This window comes from Salmo salar, chromosome ssa01, assembly GCF_905237065.1.
Source record: "Salmo salar chromosome ssa01, Ssal_v3.1, whole genome shotgun sequence".
In the NCBI taxonomy this organism is placed as follows: Eukaryota; Metazoa; Chordata; class Actinopteri; order Salmoniformes; family Salmonidae; genus Salmo; species Salmo salar.
The window spans coordinates 7783020-7807522 of record NC_059442.1 but is presented as its reverse complement, the minus strand read 5'-3'; the positions used below and the strand labels follow the sequence as shown (position 1 = coordinate 7807522).

The 24503-nt window shown below is 43.6% G+C and overlaps 1 protein-coding gene across 5 annotated transcripts in view; it reads right to left on the bottom strand.

The window, feature by feature from the left end:
• sh3yl1 (SH3 and SYLF domain containing 1) overlaps window positions 1-24503 on the bottom strand; it is a 63258-nt gene that overhangs the window by 18958 nt on the left and 19797 nt on the right. Inside the window, exon 2 of one of the 5 annotated variants that reach the window (XM_045711012.1) lies at window positions 4633-4782. The exons of the other annotated variants lie outside the window; for them this stretch is intronic. The gene's annotated coding sequence lies outside the window, so the exon portion shown is untranslated. The remainder of the gene's footprint in view (window positions 1-4632; window positions 4783-24503) is intronic. 5 annotated transcript variants of the gene reach the window in all.

Here is a 24503-nt window from a genome sequence, read left to right as displayed (position 1 = left end):
GGACCGACGTGATGCCTTTGTTTCACGACGCTGTAGCTACATACCAATCTGATGATGTCACCTTAACTAACACAATAGAGATACACATGATAGGAGGCTATATCAGGACACGTTATGCTTGTAACAACTCAGGAGACAGTTTAGACAACAGAACTGTTCTCCAACTCCGTGACTGTTCTAAGCTTGTTCCTTAGACCTAGGGAGGGCTGCATTCCATTATTGTTTTTATAAAACGGGCCCCTTCTGTCCTCCAGCCTACTTCACAGGTCTGCTATAATTGAACAGGTGAAAGCAGTATGGTAGAAGCTATATTGAACTGTGCAGAGTCATCTCAGATCCATGAAGGGGCGTAGACAGACAGACAGCTTATTGGTTTTGCACCAGTGACCTATATGGGGATGTTCCTGGAGATTTTCCCTCCTGTTGGTTCCTAACTGTCCTGGAGATTCCCTCCTGTTGGTCTAATTTGGAGATCCTGTTGGTTACTCCAACCCTGTTCCTGAAGTTATTACTATTATATTGGTAATGTGGAGAGTATGTGGTTATAACTGTTCTGGAGATTTTTGTTGGTTATCAATTGAGTTTTAAATGTTGGAGATTTTCCCTCCTGTTGGTTCACTCCAACCCTGTTCCTGGAGAGTTACCCTCCTGTAGGGTTTTTTACTCCAAGCCTAATCTAGTGCACTGGAATCAAATAATTAGCTGGTTGATAAGCTGAATAAGGTTAGTTACAACTGTAATTGGAGAAAGAATAAAAAAAACAGGAGAGGCTCTCCAGGAAACAAGGTGTAAGAGCCCTGATCTAACCTGTCCAGTGGTATATTAGGTGTAATCTGGGAGCCACTCCCCAGGCTTGGTGCAGACAAGATCACTTGATTTCATATTGCTCTGAGTCACCACATTAGCATGCTGCTCAATCACCCAATTCAATAGGAGGGGTGTGTGTGTGTGTGTGAGAGTGAGTGAGAGAGAGAGAGTGTATGATAGTGTTTGCTTTAATGCAGTCTCTCCGGTTTGCTAATACTGGTCATACCTGCCGTGTAGACAGACACATTCCTGCTTAATGACAAACTCTTAATAAAGATCAACACTTAACACACCCTATCCCCTCAAATAAAGTGGCCACTTCTGATGACGTCTGGCGAGTTTACACTTCCAGGGCGAGGGCTGAAAAACCCCGGTGAGGATGACGAGCACGCAGATGAGCTTCCCTGAGATGTTTTTTGATTGGTTGTGCGCAAACCCACAGTTTCATCAGCTCTACGCCTGTGGACTTCCTGGACAGGATATACAGGTAACTGGTAAATACAACATGGACCACAAGCCAGAACAGCACCTTGGCAAAGATTATACTAGGGACGCACCGTTGAGACATTTTGGGCCCAAAAAAAACAAACAATACGGATAAAGAAATGTTAGCAGACTTTTAAGCTAGTAGTTAAATAGTTCACACACACACACACACCCACAGTGGTCTAACGCACTGCATCTCAGTGCATGAGGCATCACTACATTTATTTTCATAAATGTGAATCACATTTTTATTTGGTGTACCACCCCGACGGCATTGTGTGTACCCCAGTTTGGGAATACCTGCTCTAAGGTACACAATAACTGATGATGCACTAGCCAATTTAGAAATAGCAAATTGTGCAATCTACTAATACAACTTTCAAGAGCCAGTTGAAAGCAGGACAGCCCCCCCCCCCCAGAGCCAGTTGAAAGCAGGACAGCCCCCTCCCAGAGCCAGTTGAAACCGCCCCCCCAGAGCCAGTTGAAAGCAGGACAGCCCCCCCACTAGAGCCAGTTGAAAGCAGGACAGCCCCCCCCCCAGATGAAAGCAGGACAGCCCCCCCACTAGAGCCAGTTGAAAGCAGGACAACCCCCCCACCCCCCCCACCAGAGCCAGTGAAGCAGGACACCCCCCCAGAGCCAGTTGAAAGCAGGACAGCCCCCCCCCCAGAGCCAGTTGAAAGCAGGACAGCCCCCCCCAGAGCCAGTTGAAAGCAGGACAGCCCCCCCCAGAGCCAGTTGAAAGCAGGACAGCCCCCCCAGAGCCAGTTGAAAGCAGGACAACCCCCCACCCCCCCACCAGAGCCAGTTGAAAGCAGGACAGCCCCCCCCACCAGAGCCAGTTGAAAGCAGGACAGCCCCCCCCCCAGAGCCAGTTGAAAGCAGGACAGCCCCCCCCCCAGAGCCAGTTGAAAGCAGGACAGCCCCCCCAGAGCCAGTTGAAACCGCCCCAGAGCCAGTTGAAAGCAGGACAGCCCCCCCACCAGAGCCAGTTGAAAGCAGGACAGCCCCCCCAGAGCCAGTTGAAAGCAGGACAGCCCCCCCCCAGAGCCAGTTGAAAGCAGGACAGCCCCCCCCAGAGCCAGTTGAAAGCAGGACAGCCCCCCCCAGAGCCAGTTGAAAGCAGGACAGCCCCCCCCAGAGCCAGTTGAAAGCAGGACAGCCCCCCCCAGAGCCAGTTGAAAGCAGGACAGCCCCCCCCAGAGCCAGTTGAAAGCAGGACAGCCCCCCCCAGAGCCAGTTGAAAGCAGGACAGCCCCCCCCCAGAGCCAGTTGAAAGCAGGACAGCCCCCCCAGAGCCAGTTGAAAGCAGGACAGCCCCCCCCAGAGCCAGTTGAAAGCAGGACAGCCCCCCCCAGAGCCAGTTGAAAGCAGGACAGCCCCCCCCAGAGCCAGTTGAAAGCAGGACAGCCCCCCCCCCAGAGCCAGTTGAAAGCAGGACAGCCCCCCCCAGAGCCAGTTGAAAGCAGGACAGCCCCCCCCCAGAGCCAGTTGAAAGCAGGACAGCCCCCCCCAGAGCCAGTTGAAAGCAGGACAAACCCCCCACCCCCCCCACCAGAGCCAGTTGAAAGCAGGACAGCCCCCCCCACCAGAGCCAGTTGAAAGCAGGACAGCCCCCCCCCCACCAGAGCCAGTTGAAAGCAGGACAGCCCCCCCCAGAGCCAGTTGAAAGCAGGACAGCCCCCCCAGAGCCAGTTGAAAGCAGGACAGCCCCCCTCCCAGAGCCAGTTGAAACCGCCCCCAGAGCCAGTTGAAACCGCCCCCAGAGCCAGTTGAAAGCAGGACAGCCCCCCCCAGAGCCAGTTGAAAGCAGGACAGCCCCCCCCAGAGCCAGTTGAAAGCAGGACAGCCCCCCCCAGAGCCAGTTGAAAGCAGGACAGCCCCCCCAGAGCCAGTTGAAAGCAGGACAGCCCCCCCCAGAGCCAGTTGAAAGCAGGACAGCCCCCCCCAGAGCCAGTTGAAAGCAGGACAGCCCCCCCCAGAGCCAGTTGAAAGCAGGACAGCCCCCCCCCACCAGAGCCAGTTAAAAGCAGGACAGCCCCCCCCCCACCAGAGCCAGTTGAAAGCAGGACAGCCCCCCCCCACCAGAGCCAGTTGAAAGCAGGACAGCTCCCCCCCCACCAGAGCCAGTTGAAAGCAGGACAGCTCCCCCCCACCACCAGAGCCAGTTGAAAGCAGGACAGCCCCCCCACCAGAGCCAGTTGAAAGCAGGACAGGCCCCCCCCCACCAGAGCCAGTTGAAAGCAGGACAGCCCCCCCCCACCAGAGCCAGTTGAAAGCAGGACAGCCCCCCCCCACCAGAGCCAGTTGAAAGCAGGACAGCCCCCCCCACCAGAGCCAGTTGAAAGCAGGACAGCCCCCCCCACCAGAGCCAGTTGAAAGCAGGACAGCCCCCCCCACCAGAGCCAGTTGAAAGCAGGACAGCCCCCCCCCCACCAGAGCCAGTTGAAAGCAGGACAGCCCCCCCCACCAGAGCCAGTTGAAAGCAGGACAGCCCCCCCCACCAGAGCCAGTTGAAAGCAGGACAGCCCCCCCCACCAGAGCCAGTTGAAAGCAGGACAGCCCCCCCCCACCAGAGCCAGTTGAAAGCAGGACAGCCCCCCCCACCAGAGCCAGTTGAAAGCAGGACAGCCCCCCCCACCAGAGCCAGTTGAAAGCAGGACAGCCCCCCCACCAGAGCCAGTTGAAAGCAGGACAGCCCCCCCACCAGAGCCAGTTGAAAGCAGGACAGCCCCCCCCACCAGAGCCAGTTGAAAGCAGGACAGCCCCCCCCACCAGAGCCAGTTGAAAGCAGGACAGCCCCCGTTTGGGAATACTACTCTAGCCTACCTGTCCTGGGGTCTGTTGTCACATGATCTACAAGATGACTTACAAGCATTGTTCTAGTAGCAGAGGAATGGGGGAAGAATAATAACAAATATTAGTTGGTGAGTGCTGAGTGAATGAGGAATCATCCATCTTGTGATGTCTTTCAAGAACAGCTCATTCACATGCCCTCGAGCACACGCATTTACACAGAGAGACACGAGGGCATCTTGGAGGGTCAGTCATATCCGTAGGCTGGGTAAGGAATGTTCATGTGGGTATAAAATTAGTACATTGTGATGTACTAAAATGTGTCGTGCAGCATCTCAGCCTAATAGACCAGCATCCCACAGGACACACACAGGTGTGTTCACTGATGTTCATCCCTTGCCCAAGTACAGACAGTATTCTGGACTAAACATCCGACACCGGACGGGTGCGTTTGTGCTTCCTACCACCGATACCATCTGCTGTTCAGGACTGTTTAATGTATGTCACACCTGTGGCTCATGTCAGAACAATACGAATACATACATGACTGGCGTTTCAGTCAGGCAGAGCTGTGGACACCTCTCAGGGCTGATGAAGGACCCCACTCAGTTATCCCATGGCCCCAACATCAGCTGACTTACACCCTCTTTCTCTCTGTCCGCAGTGCTGTGTGGTGTTACAGGAGGCCCTGGGCTGCGCACAAAACATTCAAAATGAACTCAGTGGATCATGGGTTTAGTTTTGTGACACTGAACTTGTTGTCTGGTACATAAAAAAAAAAAAAAAACATAATACATTCCTATCTGGGTCACTGAATGGCTATAAAAACACATGTGACCGATTATGTTAGGGATTCCAGGGGTGGCCAAACCTGTGCTCCTCAAGAGCTACGGCAAAAGCAAGAGGGTAGTCTTTCAGGGTACATTTTAGTCATTTAGCCCTTATCCTGAAGCGACTTACAGTGCATTTAAATCGTTTTTTTTTTTAATACTGGGAATTGAACCCACAACCCTGGTGTTGCAACCAACTGAGCCATAAAGGTGAAGTGTTATCCCTCCATCACACTCGCAACCCGCAGTTATATCCACGGTCGGCCTGGTTTGGGTCATGAAATATTGTGTGGATGAAGGGCGGGTTGTATAAAGAGAAAAATGCTGTGGAAATCCATTCATATATAATTATTGTGGAATTTATAATTAGGTTTTTCTTCCATTATTTTAATCTAATATTATAATTTTATCTGGTGTTAGTGCATAAGCCAAAGCTTTAGGGCCCAACTGTACGCTTGTCAAATACACGCCAATAGCCAAATGCTTTCAATCCTGGAAGCAAAAAAAAAAAAGGACAATGTAGGATTTTATTTCAATAACAGAAATTGAACATAAAGAGAAGGGAGAGCCAGAACAGAAGCCTATTGTTTGACGAATATATTTTGAGAGAGTATTGTGAGCCGCTATACAAATTCAATAGTCACAAGATGGGATTTAAAAAAATGGCACATCAAGGTCATTGTACTGTTCAGATGGGTTAAATGGAAAAGTAAAATACGGACACTGACTGTCTATAACCTAACACACACAATATTAACTTCTGCAGAAGGGTTGCAAAGGGTCGGAAATGTTCCGGTATTTTTCCATGGGAAGTAACACCCTGGAATTTGGGGAATTTAGCTTAAATTCATTTAAAAACATAAAAAAAAAAAAAAACTGCTTTAAGAGTGAACCTTTTTTGTGAGATAAACATAAGTCAATTCTAGGTCTGTGGCATATTTTGGTTAAACTATCCCCAACTCAATGGAATTGCAACCCTCTGCATGCACAGTGCATTCTTCCATCACATGTACAGCTGATTCTCAAGATCTTTCACACTAATGAGATGCTATTGAGCCCACACTACTACACTGTCAGACAAGGACTACATGCTTTCTGATAAGTTTTGATTACAATACTGGGTGGGGTGAATATATTTTATATGACAAAGTCAGCAAAAAAAAAGAAACGTCCCTTTTTCAGGAATTTGTCTTTCAAAGATAATTCGTAAAAATCCAAATAACTTCACAGATCTTCATTGTAAAGGGTTTAAACACTGTTTCCCATGCTTGTTCAATGAACCATAAAAAAATTAATGAACATGCACCTGTGGAACGTTAAGACACTAACAGCTTACAGACTAGAGGGCGACCGATTTAAAATCAGCATGGCCGATTAATTAGGGCCGATTTCAAGTTTTCATAACAAATCAGTAGTCGGCATTTTTGGACACTAATTATATTGCACTCCACGAGGAGACCGTGGCAGGCTGACCACCTGTTACACGAGTGCAGCAAGCAGCCAAGGTAAGTTGCTAGCTAGCGTTAAACTTATTTTATAAAAAACAATGAATCTTAACATAATCACTCGTTAACTACATTACTAGTTTAACTAGCTTGTCCTGCATTGAGTATAATCAATCACAGCCTACTTCGCCAAACGGGTGACGATTTAAGTGCATTTGCGAAAAAAAGCACTGTCGTTGCACCAATGTAGCTAACCATAAACATCAATGCCTTTCTTAAAAATCAATACACAAGTATATATTTTTTTAAACCTGCATATTTAGTTAAAATCAAGTCATGTCAGCAGGCAATATTAACTAGGGAAAATTGTGTCACTTATCTTGCATTCTGTGCAAGCAGAGTCAGGGTATATACACAGCAGTTTGGGCCGCCTGGCTCGTTGCGAACGGTGTAAAGACCATTTCTTCCTAACAAAGACTAATTCATTTGCTAGAGTTTTACATAAATATGATATAACATTGAAGGTTGTGCAATGGAACAGCAATATTTAGACAGGGATGCTATAATTTCGAAAACAAAACGTTTATTCTTTCAGTGAAATACGGAACCGTTCCGTATTTTACCGAGCGGGTGGCTCGATAAAATATGGAACGGTTCCGTATTTCACTGAAAGAATAAAACGTTTTGTTTTCGAAATTATAGTTTCTGAATTTGACCATATTAATGACCTAAGGCTCGTATTTGTGTGTTTATTATATTATAATTAAGTCTATGCTTATATATTTGATAGAGCAGTCTGACTGAGCGGTGGTAGGCAGCAGCAGGCTCGTAAGCATTCATTCAAACAGCACTTTACTGCGTTTGCCAGCAGCTCTTCGCAATGATTGAAGCACAGCGTTGTTTATGACTTCAAGCCTATCAACTCCCGAGATTAGGCTGGCAATACAATAGTGCCTATAAGAACATCCAATAGTCAAAAGGTAAATGAAATACAAAATGGTATAGAGAAAAATAATCCTATAATAAACTACAACCTAAAACTCCTTAACTGGGAATATTGAAGACTCATGTTAAAAGGAACAAATCAGCTTTCATGTTGTTGAATTACTGGTAATGCTCTAGATAGGTAATTTATAAACCAATCAAAATCGTACACAATGTGTAATGGCGGATGGTTGTAAATCTGAGTCCATAGAGGTGTGCTCAGGTGTTCCGCAGGGTTCTATTTTGGGCCCACTGTTGTTCATTTTGTATATCAACAACATTGGGGATCTTATTGAAACAGCGGATGTTCATTTTTATGCAGATGATACTGTTCTTTATTCATGTGGTAGTAGTTTATCTTTAGCTTTTGAAAATGCCCAAAGACAATTTAACATCCTACAACAGAATCTGTATGATTTAAAGCTGGTTCTAGATGATTCGGGTAAAACAAAATGAATGGTATTTCCAAATGCCAGGCATGTTACTACTAATCATGTCATTGCTACATTGGCTGGACATACTATAGAGCAAGTTAAAGTGTACAAATATTTTGGTGTGTGGGTTGATAAGCTGAGCTTCACTGTGCATGTAGAGAACTTGATAAGGAAGCTCAAGCTGAGAATAGGTTTTTATTACTGGCCTAAGGCTTGTTTTTCTTTTGAGGCCAGGAAGGAGCTGGTACGATGTACATTACAGGTGGTTTTAGATTTTAGTAATGAGATACACTCTCTACCTGAGAGCACTTGAGTCAGTGCATCATGCAGCCCTCAGGTTCATTTTCAAATCAAAAACATATAACACATCATTGTGATCTCTACAGCGCTGTTGGCTGGTCGTCATTGACCTTGCCTAGGCTTAAACTGGTATACACAGATTTATAAAGGCCATATTGGGTAAAATGCCATTTTCTCTGTTCTTTTTTTAGTCAGGTCAAAAAATAAATATCAATTACGGCCCCATTCTCATTTGCTTCAAACAGTACCTAAAATTATAACAGGTCTTGGTAGAAATAGTTTTAGTTACTTAGCTCCGTCGTCCTGGAATTCTCCGCTGAACATTTTAAAATGTGATAATCTAGTTTCGTTGGGAGTTTAAACACTAGATCGTCACACACACACACACACACAGAAGAGTAATTGTCTTTAGGCCAGCAGTTTATAGTCAAGACTTTCGTGTTTTAAACATACAAATGTTTTTGTTGTACTGTATGTGGTAGTGTATGTAAGTTGTTGCGTATGAAACGTTGTTCCCCCTACTGCTATTGGACCAGGTCTTTCTTGGAAAAGAGATGTTCAATGAAAAAAACCTGTATAAATAAAGTAAAAAAATGTAAATGGCATGTTCTGAAAAAGAAACTTAAAATGTTAGCTTTTTTTACATGCCACATATTGCACTTTTACTATCTTATCCAACACTGGTTTTGCATTATTTAAACCAAATTGAACATGTTTCATTATTTACCTGAGACTAAACTGATTTTATGAATTATATTAAATTAAAATTAAAATGTTTATTCAGTATTGTTGTAATTGTCATCACAAATATATAAAAATAAACTTAAGATAAAACATTTAATATAAAATATAAAATCAAATTAAAAAAATAAAATATAAATTTGTCCAATTAAAAAAGCCAATACCGATTTATTGGAGGATTTAAAAAAAGCCGATACAGATTTAAACTCCTCCAATAAATCGGTATCGGTGTTGAAAAATCATAATCGGTCAACCTCTATTACAGACGGTAGGCAATTAAGGACATGGTTATGAAAACTTAGGACACTAAAGAGGCATTTCTATTGACTCTGAAAAACACCAAAAGAAAGATGCCCAGGGTCCCTTCTCATCTGCGTGAACATGCCTTAGGCATGCTGGAAGGAGGCATGAGGACTGCAGATGTGGCCAGGGCATTAAATTGCAATGTCCGTACTGTGAGACGCCTAAGACGGCGCAGGGAGAAAAGACAGAGAGCTGATCGTCCTCGCAGTGGCAGACCACGTGTAACACACACCTGCACAGGATCGGTACATCCGAACGTCACACCTGCGGGACAGGTACAGGATGGCAACAACTGCTCGAGTTACACCAGGAACGCACAATCCCTTCATCAGAGCTCAGACTGTCTGCAATAGGCTGAGAGGCTGGACTGAGGGCTTGTAGGCCTGTTGTAAGGCAGGTCCTCACTAGGCATCTCAGGCAACAACGTCGCCAACGGGCACAAACCCACCATCACTGGACCAGACAGGACTGGCAAAAACTGCTCTTCACTGACGAGTCGTGGTTGTGTCTCACCAGGGGTGATGGTTGGATTCGCGTTTATCGTCGAAGGAATGAGCGTTACACCGAGGCCTGTACTCTGGAGCGGGATCGATTTGGAGGGAGGGTCCGTAGTCGTCTGGGGCGGTGTGTCACTGCATCATCGGACTGAGCTTGTTGTCATTGCAGGCAATCTCAATGCTGTGCCTTATAGGGAAGACATCCTCCTCCCTCATGTGGTACCCTTCCTGCAGGCTCATCCTGACATGACCCTCCAGCATGACAATGCCACCAGCCATACTGCTCGTTATGTGCATGGTTTCCCGCTAGCGACCCACCTCGACAACATCCGGTGAAATTGCTGAGCGCCAAATTCAAAATACAGAAAGTCATAATAAACATTTCATAAAAAATACAAGTGTTATACATTGGCTTAAAGACTAACTCGTTAATCCAGCCGCTTTGTCAGGTGTCAAAAAAGTCATACCATCCTATTATCTGAGGACAGCGCCCCGCTTACAAAAGCATAAACATTTTACAACCAAGTAAAGGAATTACAAAAGTCAGAAATAGCGATGAAATTAATCACTTACCTTTGAAGATCTTCATATGGTTGCAGTCACAAGAGTCCCAGCTACACAATAAAATGTTCGTTTTGTTCGATAAAGTCCCTCTTTATATCCCAAAAACTCAGTTTTGTTGGCACGTTTTGTTCAGTGATCCACTGGCTCAAAGGCGGTCAAAACATGCAGATGAATACATCCTAATAGTAGCGGTAAAGTTTGTCAAAACATGTCAAACGATGTTTATAATTAATCCTCAGGTTGTCAATTGTCTAAATAATCGCTAATATTTCAACCGGACAATAGCATATTCAATAGAAAGGAAAAACAACCAAGGGCGTGCAAATTGGTCACGTGCGCAAAACCAGCACCGCAGTCCACTGAGAAAGGTCTCATTCTTCTTCATTTTTCAGAAAACAAGCCTGAAACAATGTCTAAAGACTTGACATCTAGTGGAAGCCATAGGAACTGCAATCTGGGTCCTAACCCATTAGAAACTCTATAGGCATTCAATTGAAAAGTACCCACATCAAAACAATCCCACTTCCTGGATGGATATTCCTCAGGTTTTCGCCTGCCTATTCAGTTCTGTTATACTCACAGATACTATTTTAACAGTTTTGGTAACTTGAGTGTTTTCTATCAAAATCTACCAATTATATGCATATGCTAGCTTCTGGGCCTGAGTAACAGGCAGTTTACTTTGGGCACGCTTCTCATCCAGATGTCAAAATACTGCCCCCAAGTCATAAGAAGTTAGTGCATGAGAGCATTACCATGCTGAAACAGTAAAGGGCCTTCCGCAAACTGTTCCCACAAAGTTGAAAGCACAAAAATGTCCAGAATGCTCTAGCGTTAAGATTTCACTTCACTGGAACTAGGGTGCATTGTACCATGAAAAACAGCACCATACCATTATTCCTCCTCCACCAAACTTTATAGTTGGCACTATGCATTCAGACAGGTAGTGTTCTCCTGGCTTCCGCTAAACCCAGATTAGTCTATCAGACTGCCAGATGGTGAAGCGTGTATCATCACTCCAGAGAACACGTTTCCACTGCTCCAGAGTCCAGTGGAGGCTAGCTTTACTACGCGCTACATGCTTCAGCACTCGGCGGTCCGGTTCTGTGAGCTTGTGTGGCGGATAAGCTGCTGTTTCTCCTAGACGTTTATACTTCACAATAACAGCACTTACAGTTGACCTGGGGCGGCTCTAGGAGGGCATAAATTTGACGAACTGACTTGTTGGAAAGGTGGCATCCTATGCCGGTGCCATGTTGAAAGTCAGTGAGCTCTTCAGTAAGGCCATTCAGCCAATATTTGTCTATGGAGATTGCATGGCAGCTTGCTAGGGCTCCCGAGGGGAGTGCTAGAGGTGTCACTACAGACCCTGGTTCGATTCCAGGCTGTATCACAACCGGCCGTGATTAGGAGTCCCATAGGGCAGTGCACAATTGGCCAAGCGTTGTCCGGGTTAGGATTTGGCCAGGGTAGGCCGTCATTGTGATTAAGAATTGTTTCTTACCAACTTGAATAGTTAAATAAATAAAATCGCTTGATTTTATACACCTGTCAGCAACAGGTATGGTTGAAATAGCCAAATCCATTGGAGTGGAGTGGAGTAAGCATGTTGCCATTGGAAACGTGTTCTCTGGAGTGAGGAATCATACTATCTGGCAGTTCGATGGACAAATCTGGGTTTGGCGGATGCCAGTAGAACGCTACCTGCCCGAATGCATAGTTTGGGCTAGGCCCCTTAGTTCAAGTGAAGGGTTAACGCTACAGCATACAATTACATTCTAGATGATTCTGAGGTTCCAACTTTCTGGGAACAGTTTGCCACATATGAAGCTAACAAAAAAAAACATAGAAATGTATGCTCTACCCAAAATCGCAACCAACTAAATTGCAGCATTACGACAAAAACGGATGAGGCAAGTAAGGAACTTGTCTGTCAGCCCTACATTAGACCAAAATTGGTTAAAAATTGTGAAAGTATATCAGTTGAATTTTTTTTTTTAAAGGACCAACAAATTCACAGCTGTGCCATATAGATTGCAAAAAAATAGATTGATGTACTGATTCCATGGCACATGGTTTATGAGCTGAAACACTGGATTCAAAACATAATTTTCCAAATTAAATGTATACAAAACTCTTATATTAAAAAACATACACTCTATTTGCAGTGAAGCCGCTCAATATTTACATTGTCATCTTACAGACTCCCATCCAGAGCAACCCACAGAAGCAACCAGGGTCAACGCCCTGCCCAAGGGCACATCGACAGATCTCCCACAAGGTCAAAACGGGGACCCGAACCAGCAAGCCATCAGCCACTGGCCCAAGCTCCCAACCGCCAGCCCTCCAAGATCAGCTGCGTGGTCCCATGGTGTTTATACTTGCTTACTATTGTTTGTACAGATGAATGTGGTACCTTCAGACATTTGGAAATTGCTCCCAAGGACGAACCAGACTTGTTGGAGGTATACAATTTCTTTTCTGAGGTCTTGGCGGATTTCTTTTGATTTTCTCATGTCAAGCAAAGAGGCACTGAGTTGAAGGACAGCCTTGAAATACATCCACAGGTACACCTCCAATTGACTCAAATGATGTCAATTAGCTTATCAGAAGCTTCTGAAGCCATGACAATTTCTGGAATTTTCCAAGCTGTTTAAAGGCAGTCAACTTAGTGTATGTAAACTTCTGACCCACTGGAATTGTGATACAGTAAATTCTAAGTGAAATAATATGTCTAAACAATAATTCTTGGAAAAATGACTTGTCATACAAAGTAGATGTCCTAACCGACTTGCCAGAACTATAGTTTGTTAAGAAGAAATGTGTGGTTGAAAAACGAGTTTTAACCTGTTGGGGTGTAGGGGGCAGTATTTTCACGACCAGATGAAAAAAACGTACTCAAATTAAACTGGTTACTACTCTTGCCCAGAAACTAGAATATGCATATTATTAGTAGATTTGGATTGAAAACACTTAAGTTTCTAAAACTGTTTGAATGGTGTCTGAGTATAACAGAACTCAAATGGCAGGCAAAAACCTGAGAAAAATCCAACCAGGAAGTGGAAAGGTCTGAGAATTGTAGTCCTTTTGATTCTCTATCAAAACTACAGTTTCTGTGGGGTCACATTGCACTTCCTAAGGCTTCCATTGGCTGTCAACAGCCTTCAGAAAGTGGTTTGAGCATTCTCCTGTCACTGGGCAGAATATAGGAGCTCAGTTACTGAGTGGACTGCCTGGCAACAAAGGGATATGCTCGATCCCGCGAGCGCGCCGTTCCTTCTTTTTCTTCTTGAATGAATATGCTATTGTCCGGTTGGAATATTATCTCAATTGTATGTTAAAAATACCCTAAAGATTGATTTTAAACAGCATTTGACATGCTTCTAAGTATGGTAATGGAACATTTTGACTTTGTCTCTGGTTCTGCGCTCGCGCGTTATGCCTTTGGATAAGTGATCTGTACGCACGAACAAAACTGAGGTATTTGGACATAAATATGGATTATTTCAAACAAAAACATTTGTGGAAGTAGCAGTCCTGGGAGTGCATTCTGACGAAGATCAGCAAAGGTAAGAATATTTATAATACCAATTCTGAGTTTAGGTTGCACGAACTTGGCGGGTGTCTGTATAGCTTGCTGTGATGGCGAGCTATGTACTCAGAATATTGAAAAATGTGCTTTCTCCGTAAAGCTATTTTAAAATCTGACACAGCGGTTGCATCCAGGAGTAGTCTACTATAATTCTTTAATTGTTATATATTTTGTCAACGTTTATGATGAGTATTTTTGTAAATTGATGTGCACATTCACCGGCAGTTTTGGTGGGAATACATTTTCTGAACATCACATGCCAATGTAAAATGCTGTTTTTGTATATAAATATGAACTTTATCGAACAAAACATACATGCATTGTGTAACATAATGTCCTAGGAGTGTCATCTGATGAAGATCGTCAAAGGTTAGTGCTTCATATAGCTGTGTTTTATTGACACATGTCCTTGCTTGGAAAATGACTGTGATTATTTTTGTCCATGTACTCTCCTAACATAATCTAATGTTTTGCTTTCGATGTAAAGCCTTTTTGAAAATCGAACAATGTGGTTACATCAAGGAGAAGTGTCTCTTTAAAATGGTGTAAAATAGTTATATGTTTGAGAAAGTTGAATTATGACATTTTGTTGTTTTGAATTTGCCGCCCTGATATTTCACTGGCTGTGTCCCGCACGCTAGCGTCCCACGTAGCACATAGAAGTTAATGACTCCAACCTAAGTGTATGTAAACTTCCGACTTCAACTGTATGTATTAAAAACGGGGGTTTTCCAGACAAAGGATTTAATAGCCTCAAAAAAGGTAATCCTTTGTAATTTGGCCTTGGCACAGATCTTTTTGTCCATTTGTGAATTTTAAATGTTTTGTATTATTTGGAAAGAATTCCTTATTGTAATTGTCATTCAGAGGGTGAGAGGTTCTCTTTCACATCTACTTAACGTCCTCTTAAAATATTCTTAGAATCATAGGTGGCTCAGTCTAACGAGTTACTGCTAATTATTTTTGGTAGCATTACTGTGCGGGAGATTCAGGAAGAATTTGGTGCATTTTTCTCCATATATTTCATCCAGTTTGCTTTATTTTTGTAATAGATTACATTAGATCATTCTTGAATAAGTTCCGCCAGTTATTTTTTTTTTGTTAATCTAACTGATTTTGTATATCTGTAGTAATGTTTTTATTGCCATCTACCTGTACTAATAGTTCATGTATTTCCCTTGTCTCTTTAGACAGAAACTGCTTGTTGATTAATATTGAATGACATAAAAAAAAAAAAAAAATCAAAAAAAGGGTTTTTGCTGAACCTATTACTGGATTTTTTTTACAATTATTTTGTCTTGACTAAACTGTCCTCAAGTAGACTGATTACATTCACGTGGAAATTCTGAATGAGTTATGTCAATTAGATGATCCAATCGCATTCTGTCCCCTATCAATACTTTAACCTTTGATGCAAGCCAGAAAGAGAGAAGCAGTCAAGACCACTAGCTTGATAAGTCTCATCCATGAAGATCTCACTAGGTCAGGTTTTTTTGTCTTTAAATATACAATATTTCTAAATGTGTCCATAACATTTGTGATCTCCTTAGGGCAAGGTGCATTGAGGTACATAACACTGTGTTATAGTCTCCCACCATAATGATTTGATCGTTTGTTGCCTGTAAGTTCAATAAATTGGCATAAATATTTTCGAAGAATTATGGCTCATCTTGATTTGGACCATAGATTAATTAGCCAAATCTGTTTTTCATCCACTTTCATATTCAAAAGGATCCAACTTCCTCGCAAATCATTCCGGACCATTGGCACATTCAGATCAACATTTTTGTTAATTAATATCACCACACCTTGAGGTCCTTTGTCCATGACAGAACATTTTACATGTAATCCTAGATTAAACCCTCTTCCTTTTTTTCCACACAACTTTCTTTAATGTAGAGTGAGTTTCCTGTAAACAGTATATATTTTATTCCTTTAGCCACATAAAGGCTGATCTTTTTTTTTTTTTTTATAATCTGCTAAGGCGTTACAATTATAAACTGTCTATACTTAATTCCCCCCTTACCATAACTAAATACTATTCTCAGTCTAAATGTACCATAAGTGCCTGTAAAGGTACTTCCATAAGAGGTATTATGATGGTCATAAACAGACATCAAAACGTCTGATGTTTAGAATTCAAGAAATAGGTTCTAGCAATATTTGTTTTATGGAGTATAGCCTTAATATTCAGTATGATAATTCTAATCCATATATCACCATCATAGTTGCATCATAATTACATGAAACATTTTGATAGAAAAAAAAAAAAACATCCCAGCATTTTCATAGTAAGTGACGCTTGACATGATCATGAAAGAGACCATGCATTACTATAGAGACGGCTTCACTACAGTACAAATGTATCCCGTACAATATGTTATTATTCCCTAACATCTCCGTTCTGATATCTTCCCCATTGCTTGTCGTAAACATGTTGACAAAGATATACAAAATATTGACAAACAAAAAACATTAAATTATAGAGAACTTCTTGACAAGAGAAACAGGAGGGAGAGAAGATGGATCGTGTGCACACACACACCAACTTCAGTGCTCAGATATTTTTACAGTCCCCATAATATTTCAGTAATCTGATGTCCCCGTAGTGTTATGGTGCCGTCTCTGAAGAGCTGTCCATCTATCAAAGAGAGTCCTCAATGAGAAAGACACGCTTACCCCTCTCTCTGTTAAGCCTCTTAAAATAATTGTAACCAATAGAACGTTACACACACACACCTCAAAAGTTTGGAAAAACCTACTCATTTAAGGGTTTTTCTTTATTTTTACTATTTTCTACATTCTAGAACAATAATGAAGACATCAAACTATGAAAAAAACACATACAGAATCATGTAGTAACGAAAGTAAGAAAAAATATTTCATATTTGAGATTCTTCAAAGTAGCCACCCATTGCCTTGATGCCAAGAGTGTGCAAAGCTGTCACTCAACCAGCTTCATGAGGAATACTTTTCCAACAGCCTAGAAGGAGTTCCCACACATGCTGAGCACTTGGCGGCTGCTTTTCCTTCACTCTGCAGTCCAACTCATCCCAAACAATCTCAATTGGGTTGAGGTCAGTGATTGTGGAGGCCAGGTCATCTGATGTAGCACTCCATCACTCTCCTTCTTGGTCAAATAGCCCTTACACAGCCTGGAGGTGTGTTGGGTCATTGTCCTGTTGAAAAACAAATTATAGTGGGACTAAGCCCAAACCAGACGGGATGGAGTATCGCTGCAGAATGCTGTGGTAGCCATGCTGGTTAAGTGTGCCCTAAATTCCAAATAAATCACATTGTTACCAGCAAAGCACCCCCACACTTCCTCCTGCTTCACGGTTGGAACCACACATGCGGAGATCATCCGTTCACCTAATCTGCGTCGCACAAAGACAGTAGTTGGACCCAAAAACCTCAAATTTGGACTCCGACCAAAAAGGACATATTTCCACCGGTCTAATGTCCATTGTTCGTGTTTCTTGGCGCAAGCAAGTCTCTTATTATTAATTATCATCCTTTAGTAGTGGGTTCTTTGCAGAAATTCGACCCTGAAGGCCTGATTCATGCAGTCTTCTCTGAACAGTTGATGTATGTTACTTGAACTCTGAAGCATTTATTTAGGCTGCAATCTGATGTGCAGTTGATTACCGATTTATGGAGGCTGGTAACTCCAATGAACTTATTATGTGCAGCAGAGGTAACTCCGGGTCTTCCTTTCCTGTAGCGGTCCTCATGAGAGCCAGTTTCATCATAGCCCTTGATGGTTTTTGCGACTGCACTTGAAGAAACGTTCAAAGTCCTTGAAATATTCGGCATTGACTGACTCATGTCTTAAAGTAATGGACTGTCATTTCTCTTTGCTTATTTGCGCTGTTCTTGCCATAATATGGACTTGGTCTTTTACCAAATTGGGCTCTCTTCTGTATACCAACCCTACCTTGTCACAACACATTTGATTGGCTCAAACGCATTAAAGAAATGAAACTCCACAAATTAACTCAAGGCACACCTGTTATTTGAAATGCATTCCACCTCATGAAGCTGGTTGAGAGAAAGCCAAGAGCGTGCAAAGCTGTCATCAAGGCAAAGGGTGGCTACTTTGAATAATCTAAAAAAATATATATAAACATTCCCCCCCCTTTCTGGTTAATACATGATTCCATGTGTTATTTCATAGTCTTGATGTCTTCACTATTATTCTACAATGTAGAAAATAGTACAAAAAGAAAAATCCTTGAATGAGTAGGTGTCCAAACTTTTGACTGGTACTTTTAGCAAAAAAAATTATATACTGCTCAAAAAAATAAAGGGAAGACTTAAACAACACATCCTAGATCTGAATGAAAGAAATAATCTTATTAAATACTTTTTTCTTTACATAGTTGAATGTGCTGACAACAAAACCACAAAAATAAATCAATGGAAATCCAATTTATCAACCCATGGAGGTCTGGATTTGGAGTCACACTCAAAATTAAAGTGGAAAACCACACTACAGGCTGATCCAACTTTGATGTAATGTCCTTAAAACAAGTCAAAATGAGGCTCAGTAGTGTGTGTGGCCTCCACGTGCCTGTATGACCTCCATACAACGCCTGGGCATGCTCCTGATGAGGTGGCGGATGGTCTCCTGAGGGATCTCCTCCCAGACCTGGACTAAAGCATCCGCCAACTCCTGGACAGTCTGTGGTGCAACGTGGCGTTGGTGGATGGAGCGAGACATGATGTCCCAGATGTGCTCAATTGGATTCAAGTCTGGGGAACGGGCGGGCCAGTCCATAGCATCAAGGCCTTCTTCTTGCAGGAACTGCTGACACACTCCAGCCACATGAGGTCTAGCATTGTCTTGCATTAGGAGGAACACAGGGCCAACCGCACCAGCATATGGTCTCACAAGGGGTCTGAGGATCTCATCTCGGTACCTAATGGCAGTCAGGCTACCTCTGGCGAGCACATGGAGGGCTGTGCGGCCCCCCAAAGAAATGCCACCCCACACCATGACTGACCCACCGCCAAACCCATCATGCTGGAGGATGTTGCAGGCAGCAGAACGTTCTCCACGGCATCTCCAGACTCTGTCACGTCTGTCACGTGCTCAGTGTGAACCTGCTTTCATCTGTGAAGAGCACAGGGCGCCAGTGGCGAATTTGCCAATCTTGGTATTCTCTGGCAAATGCCAAACGTCCTGCACGGTGTTGGGCTGTAAGCACAACCCCCACCTGTGGACGTCGGGCCCTCATACCACCCTCATGGAGTCTGTTTCTGACCGTTTGAGCAGACACATGCACATTTGTGGCCTGCTGGAGGTCATTTTGCAGGGCTCTGGCAGTGCTCCTCCTGCTCCTCCTTGCACAAAGGCGGAGGTAGCGGTCCTGCTGCTGGGTTGTTGCCCTCCTACGGCCTCCTCCACGTCTCCTGATGTACTGGCCTGTCTCCTGGTAGCGCCTCCATGCTCTGGACACTACGCTGACAGACACAGCAAACCTTCTTGCCACAGCTCGCATTGATGTGCCATCCTGGATGAGCTGCACTACCTGAGCCACTTGTGTGAGTTGTAGACTCCGTCTCATGCTACCACTAGAGTGAAAGCACCGCCAGCATTCAAAAGTGACCAAAACATCAGCCAGGAAGCATAGGAACTGAGAAGTGGTCTGTGGTCACCACCTGCACAACCACTCCTTTATTGGGGGTGTCTTGCTTATTGCCTATAATTTCCACCTGTTGTCCATTTCATTTGCACAACAGCATGTGAAATTTATTGTCAATCAGTGTTGCTTCCTAAGTGGACAGTTTGATTTCACAGAAGTGTGATTGACTTGGAGTTACATTGTGTTGTTTAAGTGTTCCCTTTATTTTTTTGAGCAGTGTATTTAAAAGCCGTAGAAACTATGAGAATAGAAAGGTTCAGAACTTTTGTGAAACATCACAGTTGAAAAATATGGCAAATAGAAATTAAAACCGGATGGTGTTCTGAGTTAGATGGGAGGGGTTGTGTGGAGCTGAAAAGGTGTGACTAAAAACAACAAGATTACTAATATAAAATATACTGGGGCTGTACTATCTACACACACACACACACACACACACACACGTTTTCAGACAAGATAAAACGACCAAAGGGGCAGTGTTTCAATATACTGCAGAGATAGCCTGCAGAGCTCTGTCCTGCTATCCAGGTCTGTACCCAAACAATTTGAACTTCTACTTTTAAAAATCCACCTCTCCAAAAACAAGTCTCTCACCGTCGCCGCCTGCTATAGACCCCCCTCAGCCCCTAGCTGTGCTCTGGACACCATATGTGAACTGATTGCCCCCCATCGATCTTCAGAGCTCGTGCTACTAGGTGACCTAAACTGGGACATGCTTAACACCCCAGCCATCCTACAATCCAAGCTTGATGCCCTCAATCTCACACAAATTATTAATGAACCCACCAGGTACAACCCCAAAGCCGCAAACACTGGCACCCTCATAGATATCATCCTAACCAACGTGCCCTCTAAATACACCTCTGCTGTTTTACATTTACATTTAAGTCATTTAGATCTGTTTTCAACCAAGATCTCAGCGATCACTGCCTCATTGCCTGCACCCGTAATGGGTCAGCGGTCAAACGACCTCCACTCATCACTGTCAAACGCTCCCTGAAACATTTCAACGAGCAAGCCTTTCTAATCGACCTGGCCCTGGTATCCTGGAAGGATATTGACCTCATCCCGTCAGTCGAGGATGCCTGGTTATTTTTTTTAAATACCTTCCTCACCATCTTAAATAAGCATGCCCCTTTCAAGAAATTTAGAACCAGGAACAGATATAGCCCTTGGTTCTCCCCAGACCTGACTGCCCTTAACCAACACAAAAATATCTTGTGGCATTCTGCATTAGCATCGAACTGCCCCCGCGATATGCAACTTTTCAGAGAAGTTAGAAACCAATACACAGGCAGTTTGAAAAAGCTAGCCTTGGCGTTTCTAACAGAAATTTGCTTCCTGCAACTCAAACTCTAAAAAGTTCTGGGACACTAAAGTCCATGGAGAATAAGAACACCTCCTCCCAGCTACCCACTGCACTGAGGATAGGAAACTCTGTCACCACCGATAAACCCACTATAATTGAGAATTTTAATAAGCATTTTTCTACGGCTGGCCATGCTTTCCACCTAACTACCCCTACTGCATTCAACAGCACTGCACCCCCCACAGCTACTCGCCCAAGCCTCCCCCATTTCTCCTTCTCCCAAATCCATTCAGCTGATGTTCTGAAAGAGCTGCAAAATCTGGACCCCTACAAATCATCCGGGCTTGACAATCTGGACCCTTTCTTTCTAAAATTATCTGCCGAAATTATTGCAACCCCTATTACTAGCCTGTTCAACCTCTCTTCGTGTCGTCTGAGATTCCCATAGATTGGAAAGCAGCTGCTGTCATCCTCCTCTTCAAAGGAGGTGACACTCTTGACCCAAATTGCTACAGACCTATATCCATCCTACCCTGCCTTTCTAAGGTCTTCGAAAGCCAAGTCAACAAACAGATTACCGACCATTTCGAATCCCACCGCACCCTCTCTGCTATGCAATCTGGTTTCAGAGCTGGTCATGGGTGCACCTCAGCCACGCTCAAGGTCCTAAACGACATCGTAACCGCCATCGATAAGAAACAATACTGTGCTGCCGTATTCATTGACCTGGCCAAAGCTTTTGACTCTGTTAATCACCACATCCTCATCGGCAGACTCAGTAGCCTTGGTTTCTCAAACGATTGCGTCGCCTGGTTCACCAACTACTACTCTGATAGATTTCAGTGTGTCAAATCGGAGGGCCTGCTGTCCGGACCTCTGGCAGTCTCTATGGGGGTACCACAGGGTTCAATTCTTGGGCCAACTCTTTTCTCTGTATACATCAATGATGTCGCTCTTGCTGCTGGTGAGTCTCTGATCCACCTCTACGCAGACGACACCATTCTGTATACTTCTGGCCCTTCTTTGGACACTTAACAACCCTCCAGACGAGCTTCAATGCCATACAACTCTCATTCAGTGGTCTCCAACTGCTCCTAAATACAAGTAAAACTAAATGCATGCTCTTCAACCGATCGCTGCCTGCACCTGCCCGCCTGTCCAGCATCACTTCTCTGGACGGTTCTGACTTAGAATTTGTGGACAACTACAAATACCTAGGTGTCTGGTTAGACTGAAAACTCTCCTTCCAGACTCACATCAATCATCTCCAATCCAAAGTTAAATCTAGAATTGGCTTCCTATTTCGCAACAAAGCATCCTTCATCCATGCTGCCAAACATACCCTCGTAAAACTGACCATCCTACCAATCCTCGACTTCGGCGATGTCATTTACAAAATAGCCTCCAATAGCCTACTCAACAAGCTGGATGCAGTCTATCACAGTGCCATCCGTTTTGTCACCAAAGCCCCATATACTACCCACCACTGCGACCTGTACGCTCTCGTTGGCTGGCCTTCGCTTCTTAATCGTCGCCAAACACATTGGCTCCAGGTCATCTACAAGACCCTACTAGGTAAAGTCCCCCCTTATCTCCGCTCACTGGTCACCATAGCAGCACCCACCTGTAGCACGCGCTCCAGCAGGTATATCTCTGGTCACCCCTAAAGCCAACTCCTCCTTTGGTCGTCTCTCCTTCCAGTTCTCTGCTGCCAATGACTGGAACGAACTACAAAAATCTCTTAAGTGTTTCCAGTTTATCTCCCTCACTAGCTTTAAGCACCAGCTATCAGAGCAGCTCCCAGATCACTGCACCTGTACATAGCCCATCTATAATTTAGCCCAAACTACTACCTCTTCCCCTACTGTATTTATTTAATTTATTATTTTGCTCCTTTGCACCATATTATTTATATTAACTTTGAACTTTCTTCAAATTATAATTCTACCATTCCAGTGTTTTACTTGCTATACTTTATTTACTTTGCCACCATGGCCTTTTTTTGCCTTCACCTCCCTTATCTCACATAATTTGCTCACATTGTATATAGTCTCATTTTTGTCTACTGTATCATTGATTGTATGTTGTTTTACTCCATGTGTAACTCTGTGTTTTTGTATGCTGTCGAACTGCTTTGCCTTCTTGGCCAGGTCGCAATTGTAAATGAGAACTTGTTCTCAACTTGCATAAATAAATAAATAAATAAATAAATAATATATATATATACACACACATATATACACACACACACACCTTGCAAAAGTAATCACCCCCTTGGAGTCTTTTCTATTTTGTTGCATAACAACCTGTAATTTAAATAGATTTTTATTTGGATTTCATGTAATGGACATCCACAAAATAGTCCAAATTGGTGAAGTGAAAAATTACTTGTTTCAATTAAAAATGTTTAAAACAAAAACAGAAGAGTGGTGCGTGCATGTGTTGTCACCCCCTTTGCTATGAAGCTCCTAAATAACATCTGGTGCAACCAATTACCTTCAGAAGTCACATAATTAGTTAAATAATCTCAGTACACACACACAGTTCTGAAAGGCCCCATAGACTGCAACACCACTAAGCAAGGGCCACCACCAGGCAAGCGGCACCATGAAGACCAAGGAGCTCTCCAAACAGGTCAGGGACAACGTTGTGGAGAAGTACAGATCAGGGTTGGGTTATAAAAAAAAATATCTGTAACATCCCACGGGCCACCATTAAATGCATTATTTTAAAAAATTGAAAGAATATAGCACCACAACAAACCTGCCATGAGGGCCACCCACCAAAACACACAGACCAGGCAAGGAGGGCATTAATAAGAGGCGCAACAAAGACTAAAGATAACCCTGAAGGAGCTGCAAAGCAGTGGAGAATCTGTCCATAGGACCACTAAGCCGTACACTCCAGAGCTGGGCTTTACGGAAGAGTGTCCAGAAAAAATAAATAAATAAGCAAACATGTTTGGTGTTAACCAAAAGGCATTTAGGAGACTCCCCAAACATATGGAAGAAGGTACTCTGGTCAGATGAGACTAAAATTGAGCTTTTTGGCCATCAAGGGAAACGCTATGTCTGACGCAAACCCAACACCTCTCATTGCCCCGAGAACAACATCCCAATGTTTTTCCATCAGCAGGGACTGGGAAACTGGTCAGAATTGAAGGAATGATGGATGGCGCTAAATACAGGGAAATTCTTGAGGAAAACCTGTTGTTTCAGACAGAGGTTCACCTTCCAGCAGGACAATGACCCTAAGCATAATGCTATAGCAACACGCGAGTGGTTTAAGGGTAAACATTTAAATGTCTTGGAATGGCCTAGTCAAAGCTCAGACCTCAATCCAATTGAGAAACTGTGGTATGACTTAAAGATTACTGTACACCAGCGGAACCCATCCAACTTGAAGGAGCCTTGAAGAATGGGCAAAAATCCCAGTGGCTAGATGTGCCAAACTTATAGAGACATACCCCAAGAGACTTGCGGCTGTAATTGCTGCAAAAGGTGGCTTTACAAAGTATTGACTTTGGGGGGGGGGGTGAATAGTTATGCACGCTCAAGTTTTTGGGGGTCTTATTTCTTTCACAAGAAAAAATATGCTGCATCTTCAAAGTGGTAGGCATGTTGTGTAAATCAAATGATACAACCCCCCCCAAAAAATATATATTTTAATTCCAGGTTGTAAGACAACAAAATAGGAAAAAAATGCCAAGGGGGGTGAATACTTTCCAAGTCACTGTAGGTTCAGAACATTTGTGGAACAGCACAGTT